This window comes from Callorhinchus milii, unplaced genomic scaffold (assembly GCF_018977255.1).
Source record: "Callorhinchus milii isolate IMCB2004 unplaced genomic scaffold, IMCB_Cmil_1.0 Scaffold94, whole genome shotgun sequence".
Lineage (NCBI taxonomy): Eukaryota > Metazoa > Chordata > Chondrichthyes > Chimaeriformes > Callorhinchidae > Callorhinchus > Callorhinchus milii.
Genome location: NW_024704835.1, coordinates 137,370 through 151,521, shown reverse-complemented (window position 1 = coordinate 151,521; position 14,152 = coordinate 137,370). Strand labels below are relative to the sequence as shown.

The 14,152-nt window shown below is 40.9% G+C and overlaps 3 non-coding genes across 3 annotated transcripts; 1 reads left to right on the top strand and 2 right to left on the bottom strand.

Annotated features, from left to right (window-relative positions):
• Positions 1 to 251: 251 nt before the first annotated feature.
• Positions 252 to 324, bottom strand: trnav-cac. Its single transcript has one exon. It is a non-coding gene; the product is annotated as a tRNA-Val (tRNA).
• A 7,892-nt stretch (positions 325 to 8,216) lies between these two features.
• On the top strand, positions 8,217 to 8,288 carry trnae-cuc. Its single transcript has one exon. It is a non-coding gene; the product is annotated as a tRNA-Glu (tRNA).
• Positions 8,289 to 10,206: 1,918 nt separating this feature from the next.
• trnad-guc lies at positions 10,207 to 10,278 on the bottom strand. The gene has a single exon. It is a non-coding gene; the product is annotated as a tRNA-Asp (tRNA).
• Between the last annotated feature and the right edge of the window lie 3,874 nt (positions 10,279 to 14,152).

Here is a 14,152-nt window from a genome sequence, read left to right as displayed (position 1 = left end):
GAGAAGTGGAGGTCAACGGGAACGAAATCTTCACATGTTTCTGTTACATCTACAACGGAGTTCATTCAATTCATCCGTTGAAATAACGTTTTATTTGTTTTGTTGCCTGAAATCTTTATCTTTTTCCAGCTTTACAAAATGGTAATTATTTTCATAGTGTCTGTATATTATGCGGCTCAAAAGAATTCAATTGAATGATTGCGTGTTCATCAATACTAAAGAGTGATATTTTATAATAAAATATAAATAAATGTTCCCGCCAGGTTTCGAACCTGGGACCTTTCGCGTGTGAGGCGAACGTGATAACCGCTACACTACGGAAACTTCCGTGAATTCCTTACTGTTGAGACATGAATAAAACTCAGATACATTTCCACGGAACTCTCGAATCATTCACAAAACTCCTGCAATTCGGGGATGTGATGCAACAGCTGAAATAAAATTGGATCTTCCGAATGCGCTTTGGAAAATTGGTTTATAAACTCGGAAACATGAGGTGAGAAGAGCTCAAGTTCTTGCAGCCGTGATGCAAGTGACTGCGTGTTGAAAGTTTTCAAATCAATTGCACCTGATCCAACAAACAAGTTTAATTTCTGAAAAGTTGTTTGAAAGGCGTTGCAATAGGTCAAACAGTCCATGAAATACCCAAAGAGCTTTGATTGAATATCAGTTCAGCGAGACTTGAAATTACTGATTGGCTTATAAAGATTATGCTGTTTTACTCCACAAAGTTCAACAGATTGAGCCCACTTCTCCATCATAGCAGTAAACAAACTATTAACATAAGTAGTGCGCTCGACATTAGTTGGTGAGTTTTGCAGACAAGGGCCAACCCGGGATAGCGCGGCCGAGCGCTCTCAGGCGCTGGATTTAAGTTACAGTCTCTTTGGGGACGTGGATTCCAATCCCTCCGCTATCAAAGGCTCACGATCGTGTCCGTCTTTTACATCGACCGCGTCAGATGTGTTTTCTGAGCAGAAAGAGCTGTGTGTAGAAGGTACCGCGATGACTCCATCTTCCAATGATTAACCAGCAGACGGCGATTTCTGGCCACGAGGCAATACCCTGAGACTGTGGTAGTAATAATGGCCGTTCGATTACTTTTATTCCATCATAAATTAGCTTCACTCCTTCAGCTCCAGCAATCCCTTTCCTTGACAAGAGGTAAATATCTTCTGACAAGTAATTTGTCCCTAAATTCCCAATTCACGCATATGCAAGGGGGTAGAATCGTTCAATTACAAGAAAAAGTAAAAAGCGGTCCCCTTCAGCAGTGAACGAAATGAGGAGTATTTTGGAATATTTTGAGAAAAAACACCCCACAACCGATCAACAAATTCAATTTTACAATATTTCCTTGTAAAGCGTTGCAGCTCACGTGAATAAAATAACGGATGGTTACCTCCCATCACGTAACTCATATTTCTAACTGAATTTGAAACTATTCTCCAAAAAATATTGGACCGAACTGAGGTGCTGATTTGATCTAAATCAAGTTTTCAAGACATGTGCACATCATTTAAATGTGTTTTGCGGCAGAACAAGGAGCTGATGGCAAACCATCCCTCATCACACAGTGGTCAGTGTTTCCATCTATTTTCATTCAGATTTAACCTTTGAATAACTAATTTACACGTGTTGTCAATTCTTGTCGGCGCAGAGTTTGGCTGTGACAGCAACTGTGGAATAAAAAGCTCTACTTTTCTTGCAAAAATGTGCACAGAAGTAGCTGTGGCGCAATGGGTTAGCGCAATCGGCTGTTAACCGAACGATTGGTAGTTCAAACCCACCCCGGGTCGGTCCTCTTCTGGAAGGAACATATTCTTCTTCGCAATTTAAATAATATCATGAACAACTTCGTAATCGTTTGTAGTTTTGTTTTGCTTCAGTGACAACATCAGTTACGCTCGGGACCTACTCTACTCAAACAATCCACAACCTCAGCCATCGAGGCGCTGAGAGGTCGGAGATCACCAACTGGTTAGGTTAGAAATTCAGGTAAGAATCGATTCAGGCCAAAAATCACAAACCCACTGCTCTCTCATTGATAAATTATGTACAATTATTGTCTGCACAGCTTTTGCTGTTCTTACTATCTAAGAGATGATAATTGATTTTAAATGTTGGAACAATATTTTCTACAATAAATTTCAGATTGTCTCAATTATTCACCTCGTTAATTTATATTAAACGTTCTGTTGTACAGGAATAAGAGAATACACATCCAGAGCAGCAGCGAATAACATGTTAATTATATAAACATCATTGCACATCGTTTCTTATACATGTGCGCAACTGCACTGTATGTGGAGGCAGGTGTTCAGCTGTGATCCTATAGTGGTCAGTACTCTGTGTTATGGCCGCAGTAACCTCGGTCCGAATCCGAGTCACCGCAATCCCCATCGATTTTCCTTTTGACAATTTTTTAAAATGTTTTAACGTTATCTGAGTGCACAATGCATCTGTATTCGAAATTGTCTCTCTTTGCATTTAATCAATAATAATAATAATAATAATAATGCTTTGATAAAACGCCTTATCGTGTCTTCTAGACGTCTCCAAGCGCTTTACAGAATATACTGAAACGTGAATGGAATGTATACATTTTCTCTAAAGAAAAACTAGATTACTTCTACTAAGTTCTTCTGCGCTGATAAAACAATTGAGGTGACAGTTCAACATTTCAGCAATTCGCCAATCATATTTCTTCACTCACCCTCCTTCATCCACATTAGAATGCATGGATCAAAATTTTGAAAGAAAAATATTGTAACAGATGACCTACAATGAAATAAGTCTGGAGTCAGAAACCCATCATCACTCTGATAGCAAGTTGGAGCCTTCCAATCATTGTACTTCACATGGCAATTCCTGTGTTTGGAATGGTTTACCAAGGAACAGAGCCTGTTTATTTAATTCCAGGGACTGTTTGGACAGGTTTGGCTGGAAGAAACTGATTGAGGACTGCAGAGTGTGACGACGGAACTGCTGGATGATAACCAGCTAACATCACAACCCCGACAAATGAACATACCATATAGTGGGCGGTTAAGTGAATCAAGGCTAATTTTTATGTTGTTGCCAAAAATTCATTGGAGAAAATTAGACATTCAAGGCACGGCTATTTGTTATGGGCAAATTAGTGCAGAAATTCCGCAGAAACACACTGTATTTTTGTCACCTGTCAGTTCATATAAAAATATTTTGAAGTTCTTGGAGTTGTCTCGACAATGCGATAACATACTGTCCCACTATATGAAATGCAAGAAATCAAATTAAATGACAATTATAATCAGGGGAATAACAACAAAGGAATGCGGTGCAGGCAAGGTTTTCTCCAAATCAGTTCCTGGCTAATTATTCAGCCGTCGTGGCCGAGTGGTGAAGGCGATGCACTAGAAATCCATTGGGAAACTTCCCGCGCAGGTTGGATACCTGCCGACTACGCATATTGCTCCCTGTTATTATAGTTGTGCCACTGTTTGTAGGAATGTTTCCACATTTATAATAACTGTGAATTGTGATAACCTGTGGAAGAGGCGAGGTGGAGACTCGCCCAATGCAATGTTGACCTCACTGAAAGTTTTCCTTCACGTAATTATAAGTAAAAGTGATTTTAGATCAGTACATCAGATGGGACACGTTGAGGGGAAATCTTCTTCACAAATTATTAACAATTCGTGCTCTGAATCATTTTTATTGTTTATCTTAAAATATAACTAGGACACGATTCTGGAAGGTAACGCTGAGGTTGAGTAGAGATAAACTCTATTTACTATTCAAAACATGAAAGAAATATAAAAGTGTAAATGTTTTCAAAATATTTTCACCTATTTTGTTTTACAATGAGAAACACAACTGCCGTATGACGTTGCTTTTCTTTGTTAAAACCTTGAATTGAGTGGATGAGACAATCCACTCCATTGTTTCCGTATTAACGTGAATTAAGACATTGACTTCGACTTGATTTTGAACACCAGCCTCTGATCTGCAGTCGGACGCGCTACAGTTACGCCACGAGTTCGCCAGATTATTTCACACAACACACTGGGTTGTAAAGCAGAAAATATAAACACAATACGTGAGTGGTTAAAAAATAAAGGGGAATCTTCCAATTGATAAAATTAAATGTTAACATTGGAGATGCAGTGCCTGTCCTCACATTTGCCGCTTACACCCACTTGCATTTATATTGCGAGCATCACTGCTTAAACACTGAGAGACATTGGAGGAAAATATCATAACTCTCTCAAACCACCAATTTCTCTGAATAAAGATTTTTACACTTCCTTAATTTGGCAGAAATCTAAGTGGCTGGAGGGATATAATTGCCAATTGTTGTATGTGTTATAGAAAAAGGTGCGAAGATGTTGCAATTGCAAATTAAAAACACTTTAGTTTCCTTGTAGATTTCTGTTTTTCTTGACCGTAGCAGAAAAGGAAATGATCAAATAAAGTTAAACACAATGACTGGAAGTAGTACTTCAGTTATTACTAACATTTCTGTGCATAATGCAGACACAAGGCCTAATGGATAACCGTCTGACTTCGGTGAACTTGTGGGCAATCAGAAGATCGCAGGTTCGCGTCTTGCCGTGGTGTTTTGGCACAAATCCCGAGGGACGGTTATCTTATGGTGGTTGTGTATTGTAAAGTAGTAATTCGTGTTCTCTTTGACATATGTGTTGCTGCCCGTACAATCAGCTACAACAGCCGTGTTGCTGTTCTGTGTGGCTAATAACGCCATTTCCTTGTTTAGCTGCCCATTATGCCCACAAATTTCGTTTATTAAATTGAGTTTTTTTTTTCTCTTTTGCAATATTGGAGGAAAAGTTATTCTCGAGTCACATGGTTGTCCAGTGAAAATATAACCACAGTCACGAAAAGGTTTATTTGCAAAATTGTCGCTCCCAACTGAATGGGATTCGTTGGATTTGTACCAGACACCTCTTGTTGAGCATTTAAAGCATCTGCGAATAGCTGCATTCCCTCCACCACCTGAACACTGCTCAGTGGTAATATTGTAGGAGCATAACATTTCTGTCAATAAATGTCACACACAATTTAAATCCTCTTGACCATTTTCTTCCTTCACCAGATGACATCCCCTCACAGATTGGTCCAATTCTTTATTCACCAGAAGATCACTGCTGGTCGGTTGCGTCTTAGACATAAAACAGCCAAATGCCCTTGTGCATAAAGCAATGGAAAACTTCCGCTTAAAGGAGATAACAGCAACATTTTTACATTGATATAACTCACCTGAATGCGTCAAACCGGTTCACAGAGCTAAATAGGCTCTAAAACCCACAATAATCCAAATCGGAGTCTGAATAACAAATGGTAATTAAACTAACAACCGGTCAACTTTAATACAGCGAATGATAGATTCAACGAAAGGACACTAATGACAATTGTCGTATCTCCGATATCAGTATAAATTTGCAATTTATAAACCGCAATGTACATCGCGCTGTGACAGTCATGGCAGCAATAACCAACATGTGTGATGTTCGGGAATTCAGGGCGACACCGCTGGGATTTGTACCCGGGATCTCCTCTTTACCAGATAGGCGCTTTAGCCCTTAAGCCACGGCGGCGCTGCCACGTCGGTTCATCTCATTCAACATCCAGATGACTGTCATCTCTGTCCAGCAGTTTGACTTCTGCCGTCACCTCAATAAGAAGGAGTTGACGACTCGCCCCTCATCCTCCGATTCCCCCATTCCTCATCACGGCTGTGAGTTTTGGATGCAGACCTGATCCTCGCTGACATCCCATTGCCTCTCTCTCACACTTTGCCTTTCTCTCTCGTTCTCACAAACACACACACTCTCTCAAAATCACTGTCTCTCCTTCTCCTCTGAAAGTCATATTATTCTCTCTCCCCTCTTGCTGTGAAATTAATCTGTCTCTCTCTCTCACACCACTTACACTCTCCTATGTACGCTCTCTCTCTCTCTCTCTCTCTCTCTCTCTCTCGCTCATTCCCTCTGTCAATGGCTCTCTCGCCTCTTTCAGTCCACCAGTCGCAGGTCACTGCATGCAATGACAGGAGCCGGAGGTCACTATGTGGCCGTAGCCGGGGGTCACTATGTGACAGGAGCCGGGGGTCACTATGTGGCAGGAGCCGGGGGTCTTATGTAGCAGGAGCCGGGGGTCACTATGTGGCACGAGCCGGGGGTTAATATGTGGCAGGAGTCGGGTGTTGCTATATGAGAGGAGCCGGGGGTCAACATGTGAAGGAGCCGCAGTCACTATGTGACAGGAGCCTGGGGTCACTATGTGACAGGAGCCGGGGGTCACTGTGTAATAGGAGCCGGGGGTCTCTATATGACAGGAGCCGGGGGTCACTATGTGTCACTCCTGTTATGAAAAGTTTTTTCATAAACTTTGCTTCGCTTAGAACAACAACAATATTACATTTGTACAGCTACTTTCGGAAGACGTATTTGACAGTAAAATCTTGATAAAACGCTTTAAAGGTACGTTGATCATGTGGTAGGGCGCCGTAACAGACGCGAGGATTAACAACAATATTTATTATTATAGTAAAATGGAGTCTAACATCACAACAATAAAAATAACCAGTCCAGATATTCACGACATTGCTGTAATGTGCGTTGACATTTTGTTCTCTCAGCCTCTCAGTCATGTGGCTCAGCGCTCGAAGGGTTTTGTCCGACACAGAGCGCGATGGAAGGAGAATTGTTCAAACCAACAGCCAATAACCTGCTCAGTGCTCGCGGGGCCCTGACGAGGAAAGTATTTTCTTTTTTTGTGTTCCTTCGGGAAGAAAATTTACCTATAAGGAGATGGATGTGAGTAAGTATATTTGTCTCGCACATCGTGACCACATGTCCGTGTATAATTATTGCAGCTGCAAAGCACCGAATACACAGTGTGTTGTTCTTTTCGCTCTCTCCCTCTCTCTCACCGCACACCGCAACCCCCATCAACCCTCAAATCCCCGCACACCCTACCCGCCCCCCAACCCCCCACCCCCCACCCGCCATGTGTGCTTTGCAAAGTCCTTCAAGTGATTTACTGTAAACCCAACTACCAGCTACTGATCCCTGACTGTCCTCCTGACGCGGAAGACGCTGTACTAATGTTATTGTAGTTATTACCGTGGAGCTCTGTCACTTGGAGCACTCCAGTGAATGAAGTGGATTGGATTCCCAGCAGGACGGGACTTTAGCAAGTTTCCTTCTCGACACACCTGTTTACTTAAGTAGGAACCTGGTTGTTTGTTTGGTCATTGGTGGATCACTTTTCCAGGGGTAACAATTTCTTCCAAATAAAAGTAATAATCAGTGACTTTAGTATACAGTTGTGCGCAATTGGCTTCCGTATTTTGCACATAACATGTAAAAGGCCTTTCACTTTACTTCAAATTTGAACTAAATAATGGTGAGGAACAATACGTTGTATTCTGTCAGACGTCTCGGAAACGTTATGAGAGGCTATATCAAATGCAAATATGATTCATATCGTCATTGCCAAGTGTTCTGAGGAAGTATTTCTTAAGAAAACGAGGCTATCAATTGGCCCCAAAATATATGAAGTGATTGAATAATTTTGTTTGGAGGATCTTTGCCAGGTAACAAGGAGAAACCACTTTCTTCTTTTCAAACGGTGCCATGAGATCTTTCCCGTCGACTTGAACAGGCGCAGATCCTCGGTTTATCTTCTTTTAAGATGAAGGAGCAGTACTAGACCTTCGGCCCCTTAGCTGCACCGCCATTTATTAGGCTGATTCCCTAATCTAATTCAAATTACCCGCCCTTTCCCCATATTCCTGAATCCCTCTCGTCAACAAGTCACCCCTATGAATTAAAGGTTGAACAACTGGAAGATGAACCCTGAGTTACGTTGGATGCCTAATGTGCTATTGTTTATCAATATTTCTCTACCAAGAGCTACATTTCCTACTCTTAGTAGTTTCATATATATTTTCTTCTCGTCCCTTTGAATTATTTTAAAAAACGCGTTTCAATATTCCCCTTTTTCTCATGAGAAAATGATCTTTGAGATATCCTCCAGACGTGAAAGGCGCTCTATAAATATAATTTGCTGTTGTTTTTCTTTTGTTGATGATGAGAAGCAATGAAAGTTGCTCAGTCCCTGGATTATTTGCGTCCGTTTCAACGACGGCTCAAATTTCTTTTGGATCTCTCTTTTTTATGTGCGAGGATTATTGTTTTCCAGTATGTTCCCTGATGGTCTAGTGGTTAGGATTTGGCGCTCTCACCGCCGCGGCCCGGGTTCGATTCCCGGTCAGGGAAGCATTTCATTTTGTTTTTTCGATTGGTACCGACATTTGCCTGTGTATAAAAACAAGCAGATATGGTCTGCAATCGTAGCTGCGCTTCACAGCACCAATAATAATAATACTTGCATTTGATATAGCCCCATATAGCGACTTCGAGACGTCCAAAAACTCTTCACACCATATAGTCTAAAGTAAGTTGACTATATATTTTTTGGGCAAATGATCTGTTTTCTTCAAATCAAAACAGCCGATAATCGTTTCCTTTATTAAAGACACAAATCACGGCAATACGCACATATAATATCCGGTATTGGTTTCAGAGCAAATTAATTTAGTTAAAATTTGATTTGTTACCGCACTTCAACTGAACTGCTCAGTATAAAATTTCTCCTGAGCAAGTGTGTGTCCGGGAGATTAAACCACTATTATTAGGAGTGTGGAGTAAGGAAACTTGCCCAAGGTTTGCCCCTGACCTGCCTGGGATTGAACTCAGGTCTCTCGCTTGCAAAGCGAGTACTCTAACCACTGAGCTACAGGACTCCACAATATAGAGTAAAGTGAATTTACTGGCTGTTTTGTGGCCGAAAAGCAGCAGGTAGTACTAGTAACAGCCCACAAACATTTGTGGATCAACGTGACAAATTTATTACTACCATTGCTTTCATTATTTATATTATTGAAGGGATTACAGAAAAGGGATTCCAGAAAAGCGATTCGTCCATCGACTACGAACCGTGTTCTTATTTACTAACCTTCTATCACTGACACTAATCTTCCTTCTCAAAGTTGCTGCTTTTATTGCTTGTGTTCATTCGTACATGGATATGTTATTATTTTCGCCACCATGATCATTGTTACCGTAACAATAATAATAAACAACAGACTATCTGATCAAACTTAACAATATAGCTAAGCATATTAACTGACAATTCGTAAACAATTTGACATTGATGTAAAGTTCAACTCGTATCAACATCAGTCAGCGAATGTCATAAAATTAAACAACGTTATAATAATATGTGGTTTAGATTTATAATAATATAATAATCGTTACATTTGATACAAATACATGAGATTACATGCAGACAGATCAATCAGCTGTAACAGACCAGATATCAACATGAATAAGTAATTAGAATTGACATGCAGTGTGATTTGCTGTAAATATGCCAAATAATTACCATATAAAAAATGAGGAGCTGGAAAAAATCTGGAAATATATCGATCTACTCGTTCAATGCAGTCGTAGGTGGCAATGTAAAACAAATGTTGCTGTTATCATCGGTGCAACGGGTAGTATTAATACAAGTATTCAATGCGACTTGACTACATAAACGGTGATATCAACCAACTGCAAAAAGTGGCTGTTTTTTGGAAACTAATAGATACAGTGTTAGACAAAGCAATACAGATTCAGATATAAAAAGTGACTGCGTTTTTGGTGTGGCTAACCCATTACCATGTATAATAAGTATTAAAGAAAAAATGAACTTTTTTATTCTAGATAATAGAATATTTATCACGACTTTTTGGTCACCCTATTTACGGAATGCCTGTATCCCTGAATCCTATATCCCTAGGACTGTGTTTGTGACAATGAATGGACATCAAATTTAATCGAGAGTGTGTGTCTCTGCTAACCTCCAGCTTCCATAACATCACTTGTAATCATCACTGCATTTGGCATAGGATATTATTCAAAGAGTCTATTGTGAGTTTGAATATTAACAATTGTTTCATTTGATACAGTGTCTTATCGCAACTTCGAGACTTCTAAAAACGCTTCGCTGAATATAGTGCAAAGGGTATGGATTGTGTAGTTTCTGGGAGAAAAGACACTTGGTTCAAAAGAACCTTCTACCCCCAATATTTTCTGATTGACACAAAAGAATAACAACGTGGATTAATTTGGTAACAAACACTAAAATGATCTCCCCGTCGGGGAATTGAACCCCGGTCTCCCGCGTGACAGGCGGGGATACTAACCACTATACTAACGAGGATTCACATGGAAGCATGTACTTTAATTCCACCCTGTACACAAGTGATGAAAGGTTAGAGAGAGAGGGTGTGCCAACTATTGTATGGAAATTATCACCCAACGAGTTATTCGGTTCTGCAATGTATTACCTGAAAGGCTCGTGAAAGCCGATTCAACAGTAACTTTTCAGAGAGAAGTAGATGGTTATTTAGGGAGGACAGACTGCAGGGCTATGGAGAGAAAGTGGGAAGCGGGATTCAGTTGAATTGCTCTTTTCGGAGCCGGCGCAGACATTGTGGGACGAATGGCATCTTTCTGTGCTGTATGATACTATTATTCTATGACAAAACATTGTTCCTGCGACTCAAGTGAATTCCGTTGTTACTGTCTTGTTGAAGCCAATGAGGTGACTTGAATATGTAGGAGTTGGTCCCGTTTGATCTCAAGTTGTTGAAATGATAGCGAACAGAATACAATAAAGTGAAAACAGTGACAGGATGAAGCAATTTATTGCACATAATATATTCTCCTGTTTACAATGATGATCAGCTTAGAGTTTGCCAATCACAGTGAAGCAGTGGCCAACCTTTCTATTTTTCAACAGCAACAACTTGCATTTCACACAAGGCAATAGAGTTGGAGGGTTAGATGTCGAGCTCCAGGAGAGGACTTGCGGTGAGGGCATGAGAATGGGGAAGCTTAACACACATCTACAGCAATAGCCTCCTGTGGGCACTATGGCACACACAATCAATACAGTAGCCTCCAATGGGCAGTGCAACACATGCACAGTCTCTCGACTAATCTCCCTTGGGCAGTACAAAACCCACAGTCACTGCACTAACCTTCTGTGGGCAATATCTTGTTGTGGGCAGTATGTCGCAAACAGTCACTACATTGATTTCCTGTGGCCAGTTTAACACAGTCTTTTTATTGGCCTCCTCTGGCGGTGTAACAGACACAGATACTACATTGATCTCCTTTGGGCAGTCTAACACACACAGTCACTACACTGGCCTCCTGTGGGCAGTATAGCAGGTATAGACAGGATACTGGGCTCCTTTGGGCAGTCTATCATATATAGTCTCTAAACTAGGCCCCTCTTTGCAGTTTAACACTCATAGTCACTGTACAACACTGTACTTTGGGGACAATAAGGCATTGTGTCAAATGCAAGGATCCTTGGACAGAGTGAGGCCACAGGAGATGTGAGGACTGGACAATTCCCAGTGTCCATTTCCTGGATCTTTGTGAGGAGAGTCAGAAAGACTGCGATAGAGAGGAAAAGACAAAGTGGGAGAGAGACAGAGAGAGAGAGACACAGATTGATAGAGAGAGAGGGGGGGAGAGAGCGAGAGAGAGAGAGAGTGAGAGCGATAGAGAGAAAGAGAGAGAGAGAGAGAAGGAGAGAGAGAGAAACAAACAGACATAAAGGCAGAGAGGCAGAAAGAATATGGGAGCGAGAGAAAGACGGGAAAAGTGTTCCCACATATCCTGCGACGAGTGGTTTGGAAATTTTATCAATTGTTCCAGCAATATGTCGATTAAAAAAACACAGGAAATGGAAACAATATATAAAGAAAAGCGCTTCTGAAGTTGTTCGTGACATTATTTCAAGTGAGAGGAAAGAATTTTAGAAGAATATATTTGTTACAGAAGACGATCTTCTCAGCGTGGGCTTGAACCACCAACCATTCGGTTAACAGTAGAACTATCTAAACTATTGCGCCACAGAGACTTCTGTCTACAATTTTTTGAAGAAAATTACAGCGTTTCATTGACACAATTAATGTCACGGGCAGGTCCTGAGTTGATAAGTCATCACAACACCTGTAACTGAGCTACTCAAAGCTGATATCTTAATGCCAATGAATGGAAACTCCCTGATCACTGTGTGATCTGGGACTGTTTGCTCAACAGGCACCTTGTTATCCCACAAGTAAAATGAGAGTGGGAAACATTGACATCCCTTCATCTAAAATTTGGGCTCGTCCGGGATTTGAACCCGGGACCTCTCCCATATTTATTCATTGGCTAACCCCAAAGTGGGAATCATACCCCTTTGATATAATCATACCCCTTTCATACAACGAGCCATTTTGTGCATCAAATAACTTAAATTTTAAGGGAAGAACTTAACAATATAAAAATGAATGGTTCTTTGTTGATTTGATAGGCTCTGGAACTCCATCCCCCAGTGCCTTCGCCTTGTCTCCTCCCTTTCCTCCTTCAAGGCCGATCTCCAGACCTTTCTCTCTGACCTTCAGACTACAGCTTCCCTCTCGACTCTCTACCCCCTCCTCGCTCCCTCCCTTCCCTCCCCTCACCCTGAACATTTCCCCACTGCTCGGATCTTGACCCAACTGTACAGCGCCTTTGGACGTCCTCCCGACGTCAAAGGCGCTCTATAAATGGAATCTTGTTGTTGTTGTTGTTGCTGCACAACTATCAATATTCATGATCTTCAATTCATTGGAAATAATAAATTATGTTCGTGTGACTTAAACCGAAATACGCAGAAGAGTCACAATGTAAGGTCTCCCAAAGGACCAGTCTCAACAGACTGTGAGTAACAATCAATCTGAACAAAAAAGCTGCCGAAACCAGGGATTGAACCGAGTTCCTTTAAATCTCCCGTCTAACACTCTCCCAACTGAGCTATTTCGGCGGCTGTAAAATTAAGTGTTTCCGCTTGTTTTAAAAAAATGCACAAATCTTGTTTCCTAAGGGAACTCCTTTTAACTTCTGTATTCTCACTTTGGGAACTTTATAGCCAATATATACTGACAAAAAATAAACTGGTGGCATCCTTTTCAGGTTAGGAGAACTTATTCTACGGGATTAATCACCGATGTTCGGGGGCTCCGAATGTCGTCCTTAAAGCGGGTTTTGGAGAATGCTTCGGAATGACAAAGAACGCAATGTTAGTTTGGATGAAGTGGTCCCTTATGCGCAACTGATAACATCCCCTCAGAACACGCAGCCCACCTTCATCTTTCTTTGCATCAAACTTCTTTATAATTTATTATTGTGACCTGCTCTCTACCACTTTTCCTGACAAGGTGTTCAAGTATTTGATCTGCCTCTGCATAATGAAAAGCTTCGTGATATCTGCCATGAAACTGTAATTTACAGCCCTAAACATGTCATGTTACTTTAGTCTGTTATATTTTAGTAATCCTTACATTTCATATCTTTGAGACGTCTCAAAGCACTTCACAGTATTGACGATATATGTTTGGGCGAAAAGCGGCAGCCAATTGCACTCAGCAGTATCCCACCAACAGTAATAATAATAATAATCCTTGCATTTGATATAGCGCTTTTCATGTCTTCTAGATAGCCCAAAGCGCTTCACAGAATATACTGTAAAGAAGTGCATTCAGTGACCAAATTAATTGGTTCATGTGTTGTTACATTGTAAGATACTAATCCTTAAACTAATCTGGTTATACGTTTTCAATTCCATTCAACATTTGATCCAACACCATGAAGCCCGCTCCGAGTTATCGTTTTCTCCCAATACAAAACATCGCTAGTTTGTCTGATTATTTTTTGCCTTTGTCCAATCATTTTTCGTTTCTAATTCCGGAAACATTGTGAATCAAGCTCGTTCCTGTGCTTTCTATCAACTTGAGGGTTTGGCTGCCAAATTATTTCACGGTCTCCAGAATTGTTTGCAATATTCACGATAACTTCTGGCTAAGACCTCTATACACCGAACTAGGAGTGGGGTATCAAGAATCAGCGGTGATTGGTCAACCCATTGACATGAGTTTGTCGACGATCAGGTCTTGGAATATGAGGCTTTTGTTGGAGAGGCGGCGGACATTTTGCAGCGACAAACAGTTTTCTGGATGAAAGGGGAGTTTGAGTGTCAGAAAACAAAGAGAAGT